The sequence below is a fragment of the Plecotus auritus genome (genome assembly GCF_963455305.1).
Source record: "Plecotus auritus genome assembly, chromosome: 8".
Classification (NCBI taxonomy): Eukaryota; Metazoa; Chordata; class Mammalia; order Chiroptera; family Vespertilionidae; genus Plecotus; species Plecotus auritus.
This window is the reverse complement of record NC_137782.1, coordinates 68,596,812-68,619,710: the sequence shown is the minus strand read 5'-3', so window position 1 is coordinate 68,619,710 and position 22,899 is coordinate 68,596,812.

The following is a 22,899-nucleotide window of genomic DNA, read 5'->3' as shown; positions in this document are numbered from 1 at the left end:
AATCCATTTCCAAATCCAATGTCATGAAGATTTACTTCTATGTTTCCTTCTAAGGGTTTTATAGTTTAGCCTAAAGTTTATGTCTTTGATCCATTTTTAATTAATAATTATATATGGTGTAAAGTAAGGGTCCAACTTCATTCTTTTAAACATGGATATCCAGTTTTCCCAGCAGGATTTGTTGAAAAGACTGTCCTTTCCCCATGGATTACCTTGACACTCTTGTGGAAAATCAATTGACCATATATGTGAGGACTCATTTCCAAGTTCCATTGTTCTGTTTATCCTTATGCCAGTACCACACAGTTTTGATTACTGTAGGTTTGATTATAGTAGGTTTTGAGACCTGTACATGTGTATCTTCCAACTTTGTTTTTCCAAATCAAGTTTGTTTTAGCTATTTGGCATCCCTTGCAATTCTGTATGAATTTGTATTTTAGCTTTTCCATTTCTTCAAACAAAAAAAGTCATTAAGATTTTGATTGGGATTGCATTGAATCTGTTGATCTCTTCGGATAGTACTGACATCCAGACAATATTAACTCTTCCAATTCTCAAACATAAGATGTCTTTCCATACATTTATGTTTTTTTAAATTTCTTTCATCATTGTTTTATTGCATTCAGTGTACAAGTCATTCACCTCCTTGGTTAAATTTACTGTTAGGTTGCTTTCTTAATTTCCTCTCTAGGTTGTTTGTTAATGGTATATTAAAACACAAGTGACTTTTGAGTGTTGATCTTGTACTTTGCAACATAGATAAATGTATTACCTCTGTTAACTTTTATGTAGATTCTTTGGGGGTTTCTATACATATGATCATCTGCAAGTGCTGATAGTTTATTTCTTCCTTTCCAATATGAATTCCTCTTATTTCTTCTTCTTCTTCTTCTTCTTCTTCTTCTTCTTCTTCTTCTTCTTCTTCTTCTTCTTCTTCTTCTCCTCCTCCTCCTCCTCCTCCTCCTCCTCCTCCTCCTCCTCCTCCTCCCCCTCCCCCTCCCCCTCCCCCTCCCCCTCCCCTCCCCCTCCCCCTCCCCCTCCCCCTCCCCCTCCTCCTCCTCCTTCTTCTTCTTCTTCTTCTTCTCCTCCTCCTCCTCCTCCTCCTCCTCCTCCTCCTCCTCCTCCTCCTCCTCCTCCTTCTTCTTCTTCTTCTTCTTCTTCTTCTTCTTCTTCTTTATAATTGCTCTGGCTAGGAATTCCAGTACCACAATGAATAGCAGTGGTTAAAGCAGGCATCCCTGTCCTGTTTCTGTTCTTTGTCCATTATGTCACCTGATAGCCCTTGTTTTAAGGGTCTTCTGCCTCAGGATACCTGGTTTCTCAGATAGAGGATAGCAACTTTCTCTATCAAGCTTTTAGAGTTATATGGGTCTCCACTGCTGCACATTAAAATAAGGAACTTCTTTGTCTTTATAGAGTCCAACTATGCCTATTCCTGATGATCAGTGAGAAAACAGAGCCTAGAAACCAGGTTGTGCTTTCGCTATTGACAATAATACCTAAACATGTAGGTGAAATTCTTTCATTTTAGTTCTCTCAATAGTTTCCTATTTGCAAATGTGGAACTGAGCATCCCATAGGCAGTGGCTATTTAGTTCCCATGACTGAGAAAGCAGAACCTAAACCTTGTCCTAAAGGTCTTCGCTTAGGCTTGAATCCCTGATCTAGAAACTCCCCAAGCATGGTTCCAGGAAAGCCCTCCTTCCCTTCACTTTTTTCCTCTGGTCCCCATTTGTCAAAGTAGCCCATGATTATTTGCCCACTACTGGCATGGATAAGGTCTTGTTTGTCTCTGATATTTTCTGGTGGCTACTTTCAGGTACTGCCCATTTCCTGTGAAACAAAACCCTGCCTACCTTAACTGCCACCAAAATTGACCAACTAGGAAAAGCCAGACCTGGGAGGCTGGGCCTTCCTCTTTCTTGGCAGTGCAGCCTCAAACCCTCTAGGGGGCACTGTTGGCCCCAGTTGCAGATTCTTAAACTACACCAAGTCTCAAGTCCCCTGAGGCCTTTGAAAAAATTCCAGGACCAAGTGGGGGCCTGGATGCCAACACAAGGTCATCTTGCAGTCAGCCAGGTCATGTTCCCTGCCTCATGTAGATATTTCTTCCTTAAATAAAATAAAGTAAAGTGAAACGTGTGCTATTGTGTAATTCAAACAATACAAAGAAATGTTGAAAGTGAAAGATTATGTTTTTCCTTGTACTTCCCAAACAGTGGATCCAATTCCCCTGAAGCTGAAGAGAATTTGCCTGTATTACTCTGAGTCAATCGAGAATTTGGCATGGAGGGCATGCAGTCATCACAGGCTCTGCCTTCAGAGGGTCCTGATTAGGTCCCAGATGTGAGGTTTGGATGGCTTTCAGCTTGTTTTCCTACTTGTTATAGGGGGATAATGATGGTACATATTCCACAGGGTGGCTTTTGTGATTGACAGAGAAGCAATGTGTTTACCCCCATGTTTGGCCCAAGGTAACTTTCAGTAATGGGTGCCATGAATAAGTCAAGGAGGCCTCTGAGCCTGAATGAGCACAATGATACAAAACACAATTCTGAAAATAAAAAGGGGACTCTAGTAGAGTCCCCACAGACCCCCCAGGTTCCCGTGCCTCTCTGAGTCCTACAGAAGCCAAGGCAGATGGCAAGCCTCCTTGTTCAGGCTGACCGCTTCCTGCATCTGCCCCTGTGGCTGTCACTTCTCTTTCCTTTCATGCCAGGGCTTCTGTTCCCGACAGAATCCAATTCTGATGTTCTGAGCCCCCTCTTATCTTGAGCCTGGGCCTGTGCCAGTCCATGTGCAGGCAACTTCCTCCCCTGGTCTGAACCACAACTGATAACATTATGACCTTGGGACCCAAGGTGCAAGAAGGCATTGCCTGACTGAGGTTTTGGGGAGATCCTCCTTTGTGTTCACAGGGCACTTTTCTAGACGTCTAGAAAATCAAGTCTTCTTGACTCCTTTTCTAGAAGTATGGTTCCCTTGCTTAAGGCAGGAAACCTTAATTTGGAGCTCCAAGAAGGTCTGAGCATAGAATTGGGGCGGGGGAGGGGTGTGCACTAACAGAAAAATTACAACATAATTTTTACTAACCTACAGTGAATTTAGTATGCCCTTCCATTATGAAGTTGTCAACATAATCTAATGGAATGAGTAATAACTAACTTTGTCACCAATACAATTAACAGATATTTCAATGCCAGTGATAGATTGTTTATGCTTATCAAGACTTCAAAATTAGGGTTGTTATTAGACCTACAGCTAGATCTTGTATTTAACACAGAGCTACTCAGAGCATTGATCTGTGGACTGGTGCCAGACCATGAATGATTATAGGTTCATGACAAGGGAATACAGGAATTGAGTGTAAACATTTAGAAACTTTCTAAACAATTTGAATAATTTAATAATAATTGGACTATTTTGAATAACACTAGAAGATTTTAATGTATTTTGGATCAAATAATAAAAATTGGTGTTTGTATTTCAAATTCTCTTTTATTTCATATTTTTAGTCTATTTTATAAAAGTTGTTAGTGCAAGATGGATTGGAAAAATAAATTGGTCCTTCCCCACAGATAGTGTGAGAAGCATGATTTAATGTATTAATAAGGAAGCACACATTAAAAAAATTTTTGATAATGTATTTCAACATAATTGGCTTCTTTTACATTTCTTACTATCTTATTTAAAACACAATTCTGAGGTAGGCTCAGTCGCTTCACCAGAATGCCAAAGAAATTCATGACACAAAAAAGGTTAGGAATGCCTGAGTAGGAGCTCTGGGACCCTCCCCCTGCCCCGTGCCCCCCATAGGTTTTTACCTAAGTCTCAGAGTGGAGACAAGCTTATCCCTCATATGAGCCCTGGGACATGATTGAACATTCTTCTCCCTCTCCCTCTCCACCCCCATCTCCTGGTCATGATGAGCTATCAATATGTCCAGGAATTTCAGCTTCCCTCCCATCCTTTCCCTCATTGCCATGATTTCCAGTTCAGCCAAATTTCTAAATCTGTAGTTGGACCTCCCATCTTTCTGGACTTATCACCACGTTAACTATGTCATTTTTACGATTTCCAAAATTAAGAATATCTTCTCCTGGAATTTGTACTTGCTTTAACCTCATCCACATTTTAAGACCCAGCTGAAGCCTAGCCCTCTCAAAGGAGACTAGGAAGACACATTCAATCCATACAAATCTTTCTCCTCTGAGCTCCTATGTGGTTATAACCTAGCAGGGTGGACAAAGACTGAACAGGAAGTGTGGGCAGGTGGGACAATGTCTAGAGTTATTAGATACTACAGCCATTCTAGCTGGGGTCAGAGCACTTACAGCCAGGCAAGTGTAGGGGACATGTTACTAAGCAATGTCAAATTGTGCCAAGTTTTAGAAAGATAACTGATTGTTAAATAAAACCTCCATTTCACAGATGAGGAATTGGAGGTGTGTCCTGTGGAGGAGGGAAATATCTCCTTTTGCTTTTACTTTAGGCTGGGTTTTGCCCTCCCTTCACTAGTATCAGTCTGTTACAAAGGTGGAGTTGGTATCCTGACTGTTCAGGGCAGACATGATTAGATCATACCTACTTATGAGTCAGAATCCCTGGCAATAAAGGTCTTGCTCATGCATGGGTCTGCATTTCTGGCCCTCTCTTTCTGCTCATATGGTGGGCCTCTTTCTCCAACCATCACAAGGATATGTTAGCACATTGATATTTGTTTTGGGCTTAGATTTGCACTCACCAAAACAGTGTTAGGAGGCCTCTGGTAATTAATATTCAATAACTCCACCCTTGATGCAAAGCTCAGCACATTTTATTAGATATCTTCTGATGGCTAGGTTGGTGGATCGTTCCCTAATCTCTATACCTATCCCTTCCCCTGGAGAGCCCTTTAACAGTGGGCCAGGCTACTGTTTGGGACCAGCATTGTGGTATTTAGAACATGACCAGTTGGCTCTGGATTAGAAGAAGGCCTGTTATTGATGTCAGAGCACTGGCCTCCAGTCCTTAGAACACCCCTCCACTTTCACATCTCACCATGCTCTGAAACCAAGGTGACTCTGGATTTCCAGGGTAAGGGATTAAGTCTAAGATAAGTCTGACTTATAAAATCTTAGGGGATGACATAGCCTTTGGAATGTCTGTTGGAAGCAAGGAGATGAGCAACACGATATTGCAAGCTCAAAAATAAACCCTTCCTCAAATTCCATATAGACTATGCCTTTGCTCCAACCCCTCCCAACTGTGCTCTTTCCCACCATGACAACATCTACTTTCCATAATAAGTAGTTGGGATCATTATTAAAGGAGACAGATGAGTGAAACTTTTGATGTTTCTTTTCCTTTTTATTGTGTTTCTTCTTCTCCGCTCCTCCTTTTTCTGCTTTTCCTCTTCATCCTCTTCTTTCATCATTATTATCATTATCATCTTAACATTTGTTACATCTTGCTCTGTGCCAGATACTGAATCTAAGTTATTTTATTTAGTTCTCTCATAGTTCCTATGAGACATATGCTATTATTATACTGTTCTTTTTCTTATTGGAGAGGTTGTATAGCACGAAGGTTAAGAGTTCTGGTTCTGGAGTCAGATGACTTGGGTTCAAATCACTCTCTGTTATTATCCATGGGACTATGGGCAGTTACTTAAATTCTATAAGATTCAATGTCTTCATTTATAAATAATGACAATGTAGTGTCTACCAAGTACCCAAGAGTCCTCCTGAAAGTGGAAAAGAAAAGAGGGAGACGGGAAGGGCTAGATATGGTTACAAAAAGACATTTCTTACAAGTAAATGGTGTGATTTGACTATAAATTAGGGTGAAATGTAAGATCAATGAGTGATTACAAAAGAACTGGTTTGAATCAGAGCCCTTCTGGGCTCTGCTGGCCCAGTTTGTAGGACATCTTCCACCTACCCACCTCCATAAGTGGTCAGGGAGATGGGGTTTGGAGCAAAAAATAGTCATTTCTCTTAAACTTCTCATTGCCTCTTGTGTGTGTGCATGGGCAATGTGTGCACACACACAAGAGTATATAATGCTTGTATAGACTTGCTATATCTGAAAGGTGCCAATGTTTTTTCTTCCAAAACCTTGAATATTGCTGGTTGATAACAAGAAAACTTATTAGAGGAGGGAAAGAAGGTTGATAAAGAATTTCATAATATCTAGACACCAGTAGATAGCATTAAACACTTGAATTTTTCTTGAAGTATAGCCCAAGCATTACTCATCTCAACCTTGATTAAGATTGAGAACACAAGAGAGGAAATAAAGAGAATGAAGAAAAAGAAAACAAGGAGGAGAAGGGAATGTTTATAGATGGCATACAGATGAGAAATGTGTTGTCTGGTGTAAAATTAATTGACCATGAGTAGGAAAAGGCAACAGAAAAGGGAATATTAAAAAGAAATAGAAGGCCAGGCAGGTCTTTGTTTCAGCTTCCTTCTTAATTGCTGTCTGGGACTGGAAGGGAGCGTATGGATAGAATGTGGAGAGGATTTCAGAGTGGTCACAGAAGTGGGGTGGGATTGCATGAGAATTAAAGTTTGCAAGTATAAGTCTTTGGAGAGCAGATATTCTAACCCAGGGTGTACCTATATTTGCCTTATCCATAATAACTGCTCATCAAGTGATTATACAATTAAATGTTTTTGTGATATCTCATTCTGTTGTCATTCCCACTAGAGTTTGACATTGACATCACCAGCAAGGGAGACTTCTGGATCTGAGGTACATTCCTTCACCCTTCCCCTGGATCAATGTGTTCCATGACTTCATGCATATATATATATAAACAACCTTCCATTGGCATCAGAAATCCTGTTGATCCACACCAAATTCTACCTCTAATTGAGTTATTGAGTCCTCACACCATTGAGAAATCTGATTAAATACATGATGTCTCTCTTCTGCAGTGGCAACAAAGAGTAGGGGAGAAATTTGTGAATGGAGATATTTTTCTCATCTCGATGAGACAGTTCAATAGAAATGGTTATCAGATGAGTCATCCTTACTTCACCCTCTATGAATGGAAAATTCAGCAGTGCAATGAAGTTTCCAGCCTTTGTTCTCAAGTCTGGAACATGTCCCAAATGATAGGTTGTTGCCTAGGGAATCAAGATTATAATCGTTGGGTTCTTGACTAAAAAACAAGTACTTCTCAGGAAGAGATTGTCCAAAAGGCATGTCACCAATACTAACAACAAACTCAGGTGCGTAAAAGGCTTCCAATAAATATTTGTTGAATAATCCAACTTATGAATGAACAGTTGGTGAGGAAGAGAGAGGAACTGAGGATTACTCAATTTTCTGGCTAGGTTGGAATAGTATTAACTAAATGAATATCTGAGAAGAGAAGTGATTGAAAATAGGTTATATCAATATATGTGGTGGGTTCAGTTTTGAATGCATTGACTTTAGAGGTGTGTGGGTGTTTGCAAGTGGATATCTGGATGTTTGTTGTATAGGGCATACATTCTTTTCATAGAAAAGAAAAAGCCTTGGTTTATGTAAAAGGAACCTTGCCACGATTAATTTTTAAAAATATTTTTTTATTGATTTCATAGAGGAAGGGAGAGGGAGAGAGATAGAAACATCAATGATGAGAATCATTGATTGGCTACCTCCTGCATGCCCCCTACTGGGGATCGAGCCTGCAACCAGGGCTGGTGCCCTGAATGGGAATCGAATCCTGACCTTTTCCTCGTTGATAGGTTGATGCTGAACCACTGAACCACCGCAGCTGGGCCTTGCCATAGTTAATTTTTAAGACTACAGATTGTTCTTTAACCCCATGCACACAACTTGTATACATTGATTATTTCTAAAATTAAATAAGTGATTATCTAAAAATTAAACAAAGATTTGTTATTGAAAATTGATTCCAGCAGAAATCAACTGGGTAATTTTTAATCTTTCTTGCCATATTGAGTCTTTAAGAATATATATTTTTAAATGGATCTGCAGATTTATCTAAAATATAAATCGTGGAAAACAGACCCCACAAGGTTTCCAAAAGTCCAAATACTAAGAGGAGACTGAAGGTTTTGAAAGGGTCCCTTAGTAATGGAAATGCTAATGACTATGCGAGTCCATTACTTTAATTGCTATATTTTTGCAACCCTGAGATGATCTCATTCAATCCATCAAAGACTACTTTACATATCCAAGAAAGTAAACATTTAAAAACAACGAAATTAATCCAGTCACTTTGTTTTCAATTCTAATTCTGAATGTCATAAGAGAAACAGAAATCCTTTCTTAAAATCTTAAAAAGAAAAAACAAATTAAACCACAATGTATATCCACTAGCATACAGAATGACTGAAATAGTCAGAAAATATCAAACGTTAGCAAAGATGTGGGGCATTGTCCCTAGACCCCACTGGAATTGTCATCTATTTCAGTTGGGAATAAAAATTGGTACAAATGCTTTGAAAAATTATATTACATTCTTTCACAAAGTTAAAGCTAATTACCCTATGATTCCTAGAGATGTGTCCAACAGAAATTGGTACATATTTTCACCAAAGGCATCTACAGAAATGTTTACAGCAGCACTGTGCATAATATACTAAACAAGAAACAACCTAAGTATTCATCAACAAAACTGATAAACAAATTGCGATATATTTATACTACTATATACTACTACTCAGAAATGAAAAATAGCACACTACTGCTACATTCAACAACATGGATGGATATTTTAGCAAACGATACCAGATATAAAAGAGTGCATGTGCTCTAGCCCATTTTGCTCAGTGGATAGAGTGTTGGCCTGAGGACTAAAGGGTCCTGGGTTAGATTCTGGTCAAGGGCACGCACCTCAGTTGCAGGCTCCTGGCCCTGGTCAGGGGCATGTGGGAGGCAACCAATCAATGTGTCTCTCTCACATCAGTGTTTTTCTCTGTCTCTCCCTCTCCCTTCCAATCTCTTTAGAAATCAATGGAAAAAATATCCTCAGGTGAGGATTAAAAAAAAAGGAATGCATGCTGAATAATTTCATTATATGAAACTCAAGTACAGGCAAAACTAATTGATGATGATAGAAGTTAGAATAGTGGTTATCTTTGTAGGACATTGACTGAGAAGATATGATGGCAAATGTTCTGCAGCTTGATCTAGGTGTTGGTCACACAGGTGTATACACAGACCAGTTCATTGAGCTGTACATTTAAAGCTTGTGAACTTGGCTGCATGGAATCTATCCCTTATTTCTAAAAATGTAAAATGAGTAAAACACAAGCATTTTGGTCCATTGTGGTCCACACTTAGTCCTTCACTGAGCACAGCCATGGGAAATGACTGATGGCTCTATTTGAGGGACCCTTGAAAGTCCCATCACTCTGCCACAGCACTGACTACCAAACACCTAAACAGTGTTATCTAACTCATCCAAATATCTATGGAGAGCTCACAGTGAACAACATGACAGGGTGGGCACTGCATAGCACAGACCCTTCACTTACCTACTTCTTTTCTCTCTGTTTCACATCCGATGCTCACATTGACCGTGGTCTGCCTTTCTCTGCTTCCTCTCTTCCTCCACTTAACCTCCACCCCCAACACATACAGGTCAGGAAATTTTAGACCTGGGAACATTTTACAATCCAGAAGCAAGGCCACAAGTAAGTAGACTTCTAGACTATTGCCTGGAAAAGCCCTGATTAGGATCATCCCTCTAAGCTAAACCAGACGAATGAGGAATATTCTCCATGATGCCACAATAAAGCACTTGTGTTTTCCAAAATCGTATAGCCTTTTCCTCTAGCCAATACATGTTAGCTTAGGAAAGTAGACTGAGTTATTGGGTTATTCTTATCACTTTTAAATAGAGATTCTTTAAATGCATAAGATGATAGGCAGATGATTTTTAAAAGGTACAATGATATAAAATGATGTAGCCACAACAATTCCAGGCCTACAGAAGATAATCAATAACAATTAATGAAAGCCAATGATCCACCTTCAAGGTCCAAGCAGTAATCAATGTCAAGGTAAACAGAGAGTGTGAGTGATGGGGTGGGCAGGAAGAGTGAGTGACTGGGAACAATGATACAATGTGGGTCATCCTAGGGATTTACTCTCTTGCTTGGGTAAATGGTCATTTTTCAAAGACAGCAGATGTGAGCACTGCATAGAAGGTGTGAGATGTGTTCCCCTTCCATGTAAGGAGTGTGGCAGAGCTGGGCACCGACTCTGGAGAATACCAGCACTACTTCCCCCTGCTTTGACCCAGACATGTCAGTCTTATTTGGTGGCCACATGTCCCAGGGTTGTGCTGAAGTCTATGTTTGAGGAACTTATGGCGATGGGTCGCAAAGTTTGCCCACCATTTCAAGGGAGGGGCAGCCAAGAAGCTGCGGAAGAGTATTCTGTTTGGAAGCACCTGCAATCCCACTTTGGTTTCAATAGGTCCACCAAGTTAGTCACCTCCTGATTAAAGGAAAAGGCTGCTCCCATCCCATGCTTGCTCTCATCCCATGCTTGCTCACACCAAATAGAAGTTCCAAGTATATTACCTGAACCCGTTTTCCTGTTGTCTTCCAAGCACCACAACATCACAAGTCTCCATAGAGAAGAAAAGCATGATCTAGGCAAGAACAGAATGTGAAGACCCCAACTTCTAGTTCCAGACGTTTCATCATCCTGCCATGAAGCGTTCTCTGAATGTCAGCATCATCTATAACAAGGCTTTAGGGGAGGACAGAAAATAAATCAAGGTAGGTCCTGGTCAAACCCAGTGAGACTCAATCCCAGTTCCCAGTTCTCCTAGTTCTAAACCTGTGGTATAATATAGGATAGATCTTTATCCCTCCATCCTAGCACAGAGCTTCAAAAACTCTTAGAATTCCCTGTATAATAAAAGTGTCTGTTATGCTAATGAGGCAGTTATGGTAGGTCCTTAGCTGGTCACCCGGAAGACCAAGGGCATGGTTAGCTCGTTGGGATTTTCAGTCACTCCACCTCCAGAGTGAAGAAAGGGGCAGGAGATTGAGTTTAATCATATGGCCAGTGATTCAACAAATTGTGCTTATGTAATGAAGTCTTAGTAAAATTCCTGGACACTGAGGCTTGGTAAAGCTTCCTGGTTGGTTAACACATTAACCTGATACCCACGGAGAGTGATGCCCCTGACTCCATGGGGAGAGGGCAAGGAAGCTCTGTATCCAAAACCCTTCCAGAACTTGCCCTACACGCAACACTTTAACCGAGTTCCTGAGTTCCTTTCCAATTCCTAGCTTGTCAATTGACTTGGTGCCCATCCGAATGCCCCTTCCCTTGTCTCACCCCAGTGTCCTTTTCTGAGTGTTCAGACCTCAGTTCTCCACTTTTTTGATCTGCAGCCAACAACATTGAAAATGACAAACATTTAGTGAGCTTTTTACTCTGTGCCAGGCCTTTACACATCTCTCCCTTATATGCATGAAATACCACATGGTAGACATTACTATTGTCCTTGTTGTGCAGACAAGGAAGCTGTGGCTCAGAGGAAGAGTCATTTGCTCAAGGTCACAGAAGTTAATAAGTGGCAAGGCCTGCTGGCTTCACACCTGTGCCCTTCCATGCACAACACCGCCTCCAAAACAGAAATTCTCTCCCTCTTCTGTCATTCTCTGTGACCTCTGTCCCCTCAGTCCCACAAAGAAACCTCACCCTCCCACGCTCCATCACTCTTTCAATAAATATTTGTTAACTTTTACTTGATTACAAGTGCATTTATTTAAGAACTGGAGGCCCTGACCAGCAGGCACAAAGCAGAGACCAATAAGAGACAAACTTTGCTCTACTTTTTGGAGTGGGGAGAATCTGTTACTTTTCCTACTGACCTTGTTAGCTAAGGTTAAATCTTGTTAGCATTGAAAATTCCATGCTAGCCCCAAGGGCCGAGGAGATGACCCCAGGCAGCTGGGAGGGATCATGATTCTAATTCCAAGGGAGGAAAACAGCTCCTCTTGCTGATTGCTAGTGGTTGTGCTCTGGACAATTGTTATTTTAATCAATTTCCCTGTGTTCCAAGTGCAGGACTGCAGCCTTCTAAGCATGGAGGGAAATTAAACACATAAATCATTTAATCACCCTCCCTCCACCCTCTCAAAATATGCATGGTGCTATAAGAATTGCATCAATAAGTAGCCCAAGGTGGAAGAGTGACTTCCATCCATCTGATTTAAAGGCAAACTTCTTACAACTTCCCTCCCATTTTCTACCTCTATTATCAGCTTCTCACAGTAGGTGACTGAATTCACCAGACTTCCTATGAAAGGGACCTTAATAGCATACTCCTCATCAGGTTTAATTACACTCTTCCCTTTCCTTACACAATTCTGTTATTTTTAAACAGCAAAAGTAGACACCTAAATGTTCAAAACCATGTCTTGGGGCAGAAAAGGGGAAAATTTGGTTTCTAGGAAAGGCCCTTATAATCCTCATTCTTCTTTTGACTTAAAAAGATACTATGACACTCTGAAAGCAAGTTGAGAATATATTAAATCATCTCTCTCTCTCTGTTTTGTGTGTGTGTGAGGTTCAGTGTGGATTATTCAATTATTTTTTTTTCATTTTTTTCACTTTGGTGAGCTACATATAATATGAAATTTGCCATTGGGATAAATTTTAATTGTACAATTCAGTGGTATTAATCACCTTCACAATGTTTTGTGAATCATCACCACCATCTATTTCCAATTATTTTGTCCTACCAACCAGAAACTGTAACCATTAAGCAATAATTTGCATTTCCACTGCCCCCTGCTCCTGGTCACCACTATTCTACTTTCTGTATATGAATTTGTCTATTCTAGATATTGCATATAAGTGAAATCATACAATATTTTATTTTGTGTTTGGATTATTTCACTTAGCATAATGTTTTCAGGATTCATCCATGCTCTGGTAGGAATCCAAACTTTATTTCTTTTTATGGCTGAATATTCTGTTGTATGTATATACCACATTTGTTCATTCATTCATTAGCCGATGACACTTGGGTTGTTTCCACCTTTTGGCTATTGTGAATAATTCTATTAACATTTGCATACAATTATTTGTTTGATTCCTGAGGTATTTTGTTTTGTTTTTTAATTCTCATTTTTCCATTGATTTTTAGAGAGAGTAGAAGAGAGAGGGAAAGACAGAGCAAAACATCGATGTAAGAGAAACACATCGATTGGTTGCTGTCTGCATGAGCCCTGACCAGGGCCCCGGGCCAGGGAGAAGCCTGTAACCAAGGTATGTGCTCTTGACCAGAATCGAACCTGGGACCCGGTGGTCTGCAGGCTGATGCTCTATCCACTAAGTCAAACTGGCTAGGGCTGACTCTGCATTTTTAATTCTTTTGGATATATATCTAAGGAGGGAATTAATATATCATATATTTTTACTAGAGTGCAGGCCTGCTTGGGTCTGTACTTATTCAGCCATAAGATCTTCATGTCTCTGTATCTGCCAAGCCCTCCTTTCCTCTTCATCCCTCCTTATCCTACCTTTCCCTAGAGTTGGACATTATTTCTTTTTGGTCCATGTGTCTCCAGACATTTTTCCTATGCATTGCTTAAGTTTACTACCATATAGAAAATACATAGTATTTTATGGCTACTTTTGATATATGCACTCTCATATTGTAAGTAATGTTTTGCAAACTTGTATTCACTCAACAAAGCAGCTTGGTATACTTTCTAGGCTTCTCCCTGGCCCGGGCCCTGGTCAGGGCTCATGCAGACGGCAATCAATCGATGTGTTTCTCTTGCATCGATGTTTCGCTCTGTCTTTCCCTCTCTCTCCTACTCTCCCTAAAAATCAATGGGAAAATGAGAATTAAAAAAAAAAAAAACACCTCAGGACTCAAACAAATCTATTGCATTAAAAAAATTTACATAGTATTCCATAGCATGGGTAGACATAGCTTATTTGGACTTCCCCTTATTGATAGACATTTAGGTTGGGTTCATGATTACAACAGAGTTGTAATACACATTCTAGTGTGTGCCTCTTTAGGCCTCTTGAATTGATACCAAGAAGTGGAGTTATTGGTCACATTACAGCCATGTTTTAAATTTTAAGTTACTTCTACAAGGTCCTCCAAGGGCCTGCAACCAATTCACATTTTTGCCAGTTGCCTATAAGAGAACCCATTTAGCCCCATCCTCACCAACATTGACATTGCCCGGGGCAGAGGTGGCCAGCTGCCACTAAAGAGTCATGCTCTTGTTCTGTCTCCCTAAGTTGTTGCTGAGAAGCAGCCACCCAGCCACAAACTGCATTTTCCAGCCACTCTTGCCTTTGCCGTTAGGTGAGGCCATGTCACTGGCTCTGATCGAAGAAAAGTGGGCAGAAGTAATGAGCTGGCTCATATAAATCTCTGGCACAATCTCTCCTCTGAAGAGAGACAGATGATCCAGCGGGGAGCTCCAAGGCCCATAGGAGGTAACAGAACCATAACAGGGAATCAGCCCTGAATCCATACTTGGAGGAACAGAGTATCCACTCCTCTCCATCAATGCTGATTGGTTTTTTAATTTGGGGGGAGGGGGAGCCTAGCCCTAACTGCTTTGGCTCAGTGGATAGAGTGTCGGCCTGTGGACAAAGGGGTCCCAGTTTTGATTCCAGTCAAGGGCACATACCTTGGTTTCAGGCTCCTCCTGGCCCAGGCCCTGGTCAGGGCATGTGCAGGAGGCAACCAATTGATGTGTTTATCTCACATCGATGTTTCTTTCTGTCTTTCCCTCTCTCTTCCACTCTCCCTAAAAAATCAATGGAAATATCCTCGGGTTAGGATTAAAATAATAATAATAATAATAATAGTAATAATAATAATAGTAGTAGTAATAATTTTTTAAAGTCTATATTGTAAGTTGCTGAGATTTGGGAGTTTATCTGTTAACAGCAGCTAGCATTACCTTATTAACATATTTCTCACTTTAGCATTTTTGCCAATATGATGGGTAAATCTTGTTATTTTTAATATGCAAGTCCCTGGTTGTTTGTGAGTTGGGACATGTTTTCATATGTTATTTTGTCACAAGTACTTTATATATGAACTATCTTAATCTATAATAGTCTAATAAGTTAGCTATTTAATAACAACTGAGGATAAAAATTTACTCTGGGTCCCATTGCTAGTAAATGATAAAGGCAGAATCTTAACCCAAGTCTATCTGGTTTGAGGTTGGTAATGGGCAGGGTTTGGGGTAAATGAACATTATATTCAATACGGCATTAGTTTACAAATTTTTATTTGTAATCATGGAATCCTGTTTCCCAAGGAAATTTGATGAAGAAGACAGAAAAGGAGGAGGAGGAACAAGAGGAAGAAGAGGAAGAAGAGGAGGAAGGGAGGGAGAGGAAGGAGGGGAAGAAGAAGAAGGAAAGCAAATGGGTAGACAAATAAGAAGAGATTAAGTATAGAATGTCACCAGGTGCTATATCAGGACTATGAGAAAAAAGAGTGGCACAAGGGTCTTCCTGTTCATCCTGACCATAAAAAAACAAAACAAAAGAAACAGTGAAAGGTGAAAGCACGAGGAACTATGGAAAGTGAGTTTTCTGAGGAATGCCTTGCATCTCAGCGTGTTTGCTGGACACAGGCTCCTCTGGACTCCCACAAACATTAATTATAACTAGAGCAGAGGTTCTTAGGTGCAACTGAAATCACCTGGAGAGTTTTTTAAAATACTGATGTGTATTGGGGAATCACTGTGTAAGATATATAAATGTCTAACCACTATTCTGTACACCTAAAACTAATATTATTGAATGTCAACTGTAATTGAAAAATTTTTTTTCTTTAATACTGATGCCTAGGTTTCACTCCAAGGAGTCTGATTTAATTGATCTGGGGTATTGCTTGGGAACTGGGATTTTGTAAAATCTCCTTGCATCTTCTAAAAGATCTTGGCCGGATTTTTTTTCTAAAAGAGGAGCCGGATTTAGGCTCATATTTGACGTGGGGTGTGCTCTTGGGTTTTACCTCTTCTCACCTCCAAACACATGCAGACAGATTAGGGAACAGTTTGCAGAAAGATTGATGTGTGCTGCTGTGACATTTGGTTTTGTGGTGACTCACTGTGCTAGGTCACTAATCACTTGACCAGCTGTAATTGGAGCAGAATTCTCCAAAAGCTCTGTTTGCAGGTGGCAAGTTCCCCTCTCACTGTCTACCTTGCATTTCCACCATCTGCTTACATGTAAGATTGACATGTTTTCTTCCTCTGTGCTGTGACAATAACTTCTTCCAAACCAGGGAATATTAGAGCTTGTTGCAGTCACCTCTTCTTTGAAATCACATTCTAGCTCTGCCATCTACTAGATGCATGATCTTGAGAAGGATATGGAATCCCTCTGTCCTATACTCTCTCATCCATAATATGGGAATAATAATGTCTACCTGGAATCATACCACAAGGAAGGGTTAAACAAGGATTAAATGTAAAGCATGTAGCGGAATTCCTGGCACATAAGCTTCACAAATATTAGTTCTCCTTCTCTACACTGCCCCTAAAATAATTAATGGAGTTGCACATAGAATTTTCCAAAAATTTTCAATGAGAAAAGCCTGTGACTTGCTATATCTCCCTATATTTCTAATCCCACCCAAAGTCCTCTGTCTGTGGTCCAAGGTTATGTCATTCTTCTCTGATCTGCCTTCAAGTTTACCTCAGACCTGTTTGTATAGACCCTTTAGAACAGGAGCTAGCAGGATTGATATTGATAGAATGTTGTCTTGGTGTAGAAGGTTTGAAGGTGGTGGGAGGTGGTGTGATGGGGCGGTGGGCAGCCAGGTGGATATACTGAATTTAAGCCTTCATCCACTGAATCTATTCAGCTCTACGATGCAGGGCAAGTTATGTTTTGTGTCTGAGTTGGAATGTGGGTGGGGTGGGATTGGCTCCTTTATGATTTCAGCTACCTCCCCCTCACTTTAGTAGGTAGGAGGCTATTGCAGGAGGTCATAGCAGCACAGATTCATAGGTCTTAGTAAATGGATCATCTCTTGTTATCTGTTTCTGGACTCTAATCAGTGTTCCAAAGCTGAATCCCAAGCTTCTGTCTTCCTGTCTTCTGACAGCCTCTCCCAGCAGATGGAAAGGTAGGTCGGTTTTTTAATAGGGAAGGGGGGATGTAAGAATATGTACTCCATCATTTAGCATCTCCTCCACATCCTTGCTTTTTTGGTCTATATAAATGGTCCCCAAGTCCATGTAGCCAAGACTATGGGATCCCAAAACCAAGCCATTACCACAGTGTCCACTTTTCCAAGCTAAGGAAAAGGGCCCTGAAAAAAACCTACCCCTTTCCTTGTGAATACATCTCAAGATCAGGGAATTCTGCTTCAGACTGTAGCATCTCCCCTTGATGGGGTCCAGATATCACTGCATCTGTCAGTTGTCAAGAATCTGTGGAATGAGGTTGTGGATATTCTGTAGTCTTCTCATATATGAAGTTTTCTTTTATGGTTTTGGTTGTGTGCGGTTTTTTGTTGTTGTTCATTTTAATATGTTTCAGGAAGAGGAGTTAAACAAATGTGTTCTAATACCACCATTCTTCCCTTGGTCTTCTTAAAAAAAAAAAAAAGCTAAGTATCCAATTTCTGCACAAGATTTCATTTCAAATGTCATAGATTTTTTAACTATATAACTATAGGCTCGGTGCACGAATTCATGCACAGGTGGGGTCCCTCTGGGTGGCCTGCAGGGATCAGGTGGAAACCCACAGTCCAAGGCCGCCTGCAACTCCTACCTGCCGCTCCTGCTCATCCCAGCCCCACTATGCCTGCCGCAGGCTCGCGCCCAATCAGTCCCAATTGGGAGAGGCTCATGCTGCCTCAGCAGCACTCACCAGCCATGAACCCTGTGTCTGGCGTCCTCCCAAGGGGAGTGGCCTGTGGGATCGGGCTGAAACTGGCTCTCTGACATCCCCCAAGGGGTCCCGGATTGCAAGAGGGCGCAGACCAGGCTGAGGTACCCCACCAGTGCACGATTGGGCCAGGGAAGGACTGCAGGAGGGCTCCAGGGCGTGTCTGGTTCATCTTGCTCAGTCCCAATAGGTAGGACTCTAGCAGCAAGCTAACCTACCAGTCGGAGCATCTACTCCCTGGTGGTCAGTGCACATCATAGCAAGTGGCTGAGCAGCCTCAGTATATCATTAGCATATTATGCTTTGATTGGTTGTTCGGTTGTTCTGCCATTCGGTCTATTTGCATATTACCCTTTTATTATATAAGATGGTATTAGATCTTAAAATTATTTTATTTCTATAGAATTTAGGACTCCTGTGTTTGCGAGTAACAGAAATCCTCTGTAGCTAGTTTCAGCAGAAATAGGGGTTTAACTCAGGAGCACAAAGGTGTGTGTAAAACCCAAAGGCAGGAAGACAGCTGAGCCTGTAGGCAAGGCCAAGACCAGGAGCTGGGATGCTGAAGGGAGCTAGAAAGTCTTTTCCTCAGCCTCACATCCTAGCTTCTGTTTGTTGTTTCTCATGATAGGCTGACTCTCTCTGCCAGGCCACAGGGTAGAAAATGGTGACTGCCATTAGCTCCCCAGTTTACATCTCAGTTTAGAAGGGCACCCAGAGCAAAGTGGAATCTATTTGGGAATGATTCTGGTAGGCCTTACTTGGGTCAAGTGCATAGCTCTGGTCCAGTCAGTTGTAACCATTAGGGCCACATGGTGTGAGTATGGATGCTCCCATGGCAAATGTGAAGGAGGGATTTTCCATTTCCATAGAAAAGCTCAAGGACTTACTATAATTATTGTGGCCTTTCTTCATTGATACATGGAGGAAGAATAATATTCTCTCCCCATTTGATGACTTGAATTGCTATTAGGTGGTTGTAGCAGATTATATGTTCCAAAGATGGCCACCATAAGCCAACTGCCCTCCCCTCCTGGCCTGATTGCCCACAACTGCCTTCCCCTGCTGGCCTGATCACCCACAACTGCCCTCCCCAGCCGGCCATCTTGTGGTGATCATCTTGTGGTGGCCATCTTGTGGTGGCCATCTTGTGATGATATCACGATGCCACCTAGGCTTTTATTATATAGGATGCTTATCTACAGTCCAATCCACACTAATGAATGGGATTCTGCTAGGAAATCTCATTCATTGGATGTAAGTACATGTCTCAGAAGAGAAACTGAAATTTGTAGTCAGAATATTAGGAAAGAATGTCAAACATTCACTCCTTTGCCTGCCCACCGTGGAAGGAATACTTCCCTGACCTTCCTTGACTGTGGACCAACTGGCTATGGACCAATGGAAAATAGGTGTAAGTGACAGTGTGCCAGCTCTGAGCTCAGGCTCTAAGCAACATGGCAAATTTCTACTTGTCCTCTTAGCACCTGTCATCCACCATAGGAAGAACATGCCTACCTCATCACTGCTCCTTCAGCTTTAGCACCAGAATGTAAACACATAAAAGACCTTAACCAGACCTGGATCCTGAGGCCATCGGAGCTCAGCTGAACCCAGGCACCGCACATACGTCTGAGCAAGAAATGTGCTTATTACTGTGCGTCACTGAGATCTTGGGGTTTGTTTCTGCAGGAGTGGCAGACTGATTCAGAAAGCAACTGGAGTGAATCTTTTTTATTTATTTTTGGAGTGAATCTTTATCTGAAAGAGCATGTTATTTGGATGAACACATGATTAATAACCAAACTGAACTCCCTTGAGTAATAAAATCTGCCTCAGATTGTTGTGAGGATTAAATGAGATGAAGTTTGCAAGTTAACTACCTAACACATGGCAGGCAAAGCTGAAATATTTATTCCCTCTTCTTCACTTTATTCCCATTGGTATTCTGATGGGTCTAAAAGTCTATGAAAGACATTTCTAGGAAGGGATTTTAAGATGACATCCACCAAATCCAGGATATCTGATGGAATCCAAGAATCTCTCAAGTCAACTTAGCTCTGGTGGAATCCCAGCCTTCTCTGGAATTTTCCTTGTTTTGATTCTGAGTATTCTCCTTATTTCCCTTAGGAGTTAGCATTTTTTTTTTCATGTTTCCGGTTATCTGAGCATAATGAGGGGACTAAGAAGAGGGGAGTTTTGTTCCCAAGTGGGCCAGGGTGTGACCAAGGAGCATCCCAGCCCTTGGGATAGCACGAGAGATTCTAAGGGGAAAACTGAATCTCACTTTCCCATCAGAAATATTTCCTCACATTATACATGACATATCTCTCTCGCTCTCTCTCTCCACACACACACACACACACACACACACACACACACACACACACACACACATACACACACACACACACACACACACACACACACACATTAGAGGCCCAGTGCACGAAATTTGTGCACGGGAGGGGGGGTGGTGTCCCTCAGTCCAGCCTGCACCCTCTCCAATCTGGGACCCCACTTGGGTTGGGCCTAAACGGGCAGTCAGACATCCCTCTCACAATCCAGGACTACTGGCTCCCAACCACTCACCTGTCTGCCTGCCTGATTGCTCCTAACTGCTTCTGCCTGCTAGCCTGATCACCCCCTAACTACTCCCCTGCCAGCCTGATTGACTCCTAACTGCCCTCCCCTGCCGGCCTGGTCGCCCCTAACTATCCTCCCCTAAAGGCCTTGTCGTCCCCAACTACCCTCCTCTGCTGGCCCAGTAACCCCTAACTGCCCTCCCTTGCCAGCCTGGTCACACCTAACTGCCCTTCCCTGCAGGCCTGGTCCCCCCCAACTGCCCTTCCTTGCAGGCCTGGTTCCCCTGAACTGCCCTCCCCTGCAGGCCTGATCTTGCCCCCAACTGCCCTTCCTTGCAGGCCTGGTTCCCCCCATCTGCCCTCCCCTGCAGGCCTGGTTCTCCCCAACTGCCCTCCCCTGCAGGCCTAGTCGCCCCCAACTTCCCTCCCCTGCCGGCCTGGTCGCCCCTAACTATCCTACCCTGAAAGCCTGATTGTCCCCAACTGCCCTCCCCTGCTGGCCCGGTAACCCCTAACTGCCCTCCCTTGCCAGCCTGGTCACCCCTAACTGCCCTCCCCTGCAGGCCTGGCTGCCCCCAACTGCCCTCCTCTGCTGGCCCCGTCCCTCCCAACTGCCCTCCCCTGCAGGCCTGGTTCCCCCCAACTGCCTTCCCCTGCAGGCCTAGTCCCCCCCAACTGCCCTCCCCTGCAGGCCCAGTCACCCCTAACTGCCCTCCCTTGCTGTCCATCTTGTGGCGGTCATCTTGTGTCCACATGGGGGCAGCCATCTTTGACCACATGGGGGTGGCCATCTTGTATGTTTGAGTGACAGTCAATTTGCATATTACTCTTTTATTAGATAGGAGGGTAGTTGGGAGGGACCAGGCCTGCAGGAGAGGGCAGTTAGGGGCAATCGGGCCAGCAGGGGAGGGCACTTGGGGCGACCAGGCTGGCAAGGGAGGGAAGTTAGGGTGACCAGACCAGCAGGGGAGGACAGTTGGGGGCGACCAGACCTGAAAGGGAGGGCAGTTGGGGCAAACAGGTTGGCAGGGGAGGGTAGTTCAGGGTGACCAGGCCAGCAGGGGAGGACAGTTAGGGGCAATTGGGCTGGCAGGGGAGCAGTTAGGCGTCGATCAGGTTGGCAGGGGACTAGTTAGGGGGTGATCAGGCTGGCAGGCAGAAGCAGTTAGTGGCAATCAGGCAGGCAGGCAGGCAGGCAGGCAGGTGAGTGGTTGGGAACCAGCAGTCTTGGATTGGGATGGGGCCTGAAAGGGCAGTTGGACATCCCTCGAGGGGGTCCCAGATTGAAGAGGGTGCAGGCTGGGCTGAGGGACACAACCCCCCCCCACTCGTGCACGAATTTCGTGCACCAGGCCTCTAGTATATATATAATGTGTGTTTGTATGTGTATACATACATGTATAGTATCAGTCAGGGTCCAATCAGGGAAGCAGACCCAGTAGGGATTTATTAAAGAAGAGATTTATGTTGAAATTAAACCTACACAAAGGTAGGAGGAACTTGGGAAGTAAAGGCCCAGGAAGGAGAGTGGGAAAATCAGTGAAAATCTTTTGTCAGCCCTCCTGGAGCACTGCAGAGGGAGGGCATGATGGAGCTTGCAGGGAAAGCCAGCCAGGCATGCCAGCTGCCAGAGCAGAGTTGCAAAAGGGCAGTGGAAAGTCTATGGAAGGCTGCTGCCTCACATAGTCTCTCAGGTTGGAGACCTGGCTGGCAGGGAAGACGTGGGGGTGATATTGGTCAGTAGGGCCCTGGGTGGGAAAGAAGACCTGGACACTGAGTAGGGAAAAGTCATGACAATGGAGAACTTGCCAGCACCCTTGTGCCCATCTTTGTCACTATATGTGACCACAATGGCTTTCAGAGAATAAGGGCCACTGATTTATCTCTTTCCAAATTTCTGGCAAACTTCCCTTTCAGCCAACTCTAACCCAGAATCACCCAGAGAAGGGGACTCTGGGAAATAGCCCCAGCGTATCCCAGTCAACACAGCACAAAACTGCTGTACATACGTGTTTAATTACAAAATTCACACAGGTACCTGCACTTGCCGAAACAAATTCAAATAAAATCATATGATATGAAATGAAAGAGGAAAGTTATATTTCCATTTCCATCTAAGTCTTTGTTTTTTCTGTGCACATATACATAGATGTGTTCATTTATTGTTATACATGTATAAATTATATACATTTACATACTTTCTATATTTAAAAACAGAATTAGGCTATAAATATTCTTTTGCAACTTGCCTGTTTATTGAACATCTTATGAACGCCTTTCCATGTCAGTACATAGAAATTTACCTACTTCCTTGTGTACAGACTATAGCATAACATTTGTTTATGTTAGTTGGAGATTTCAGAGTGTTTTCTATGTCTCTATTGCAAACAATGATTTATATAAGAGACATATATGAGTTTATAACAGTTTCTATAAACCATAATCCTAGAGT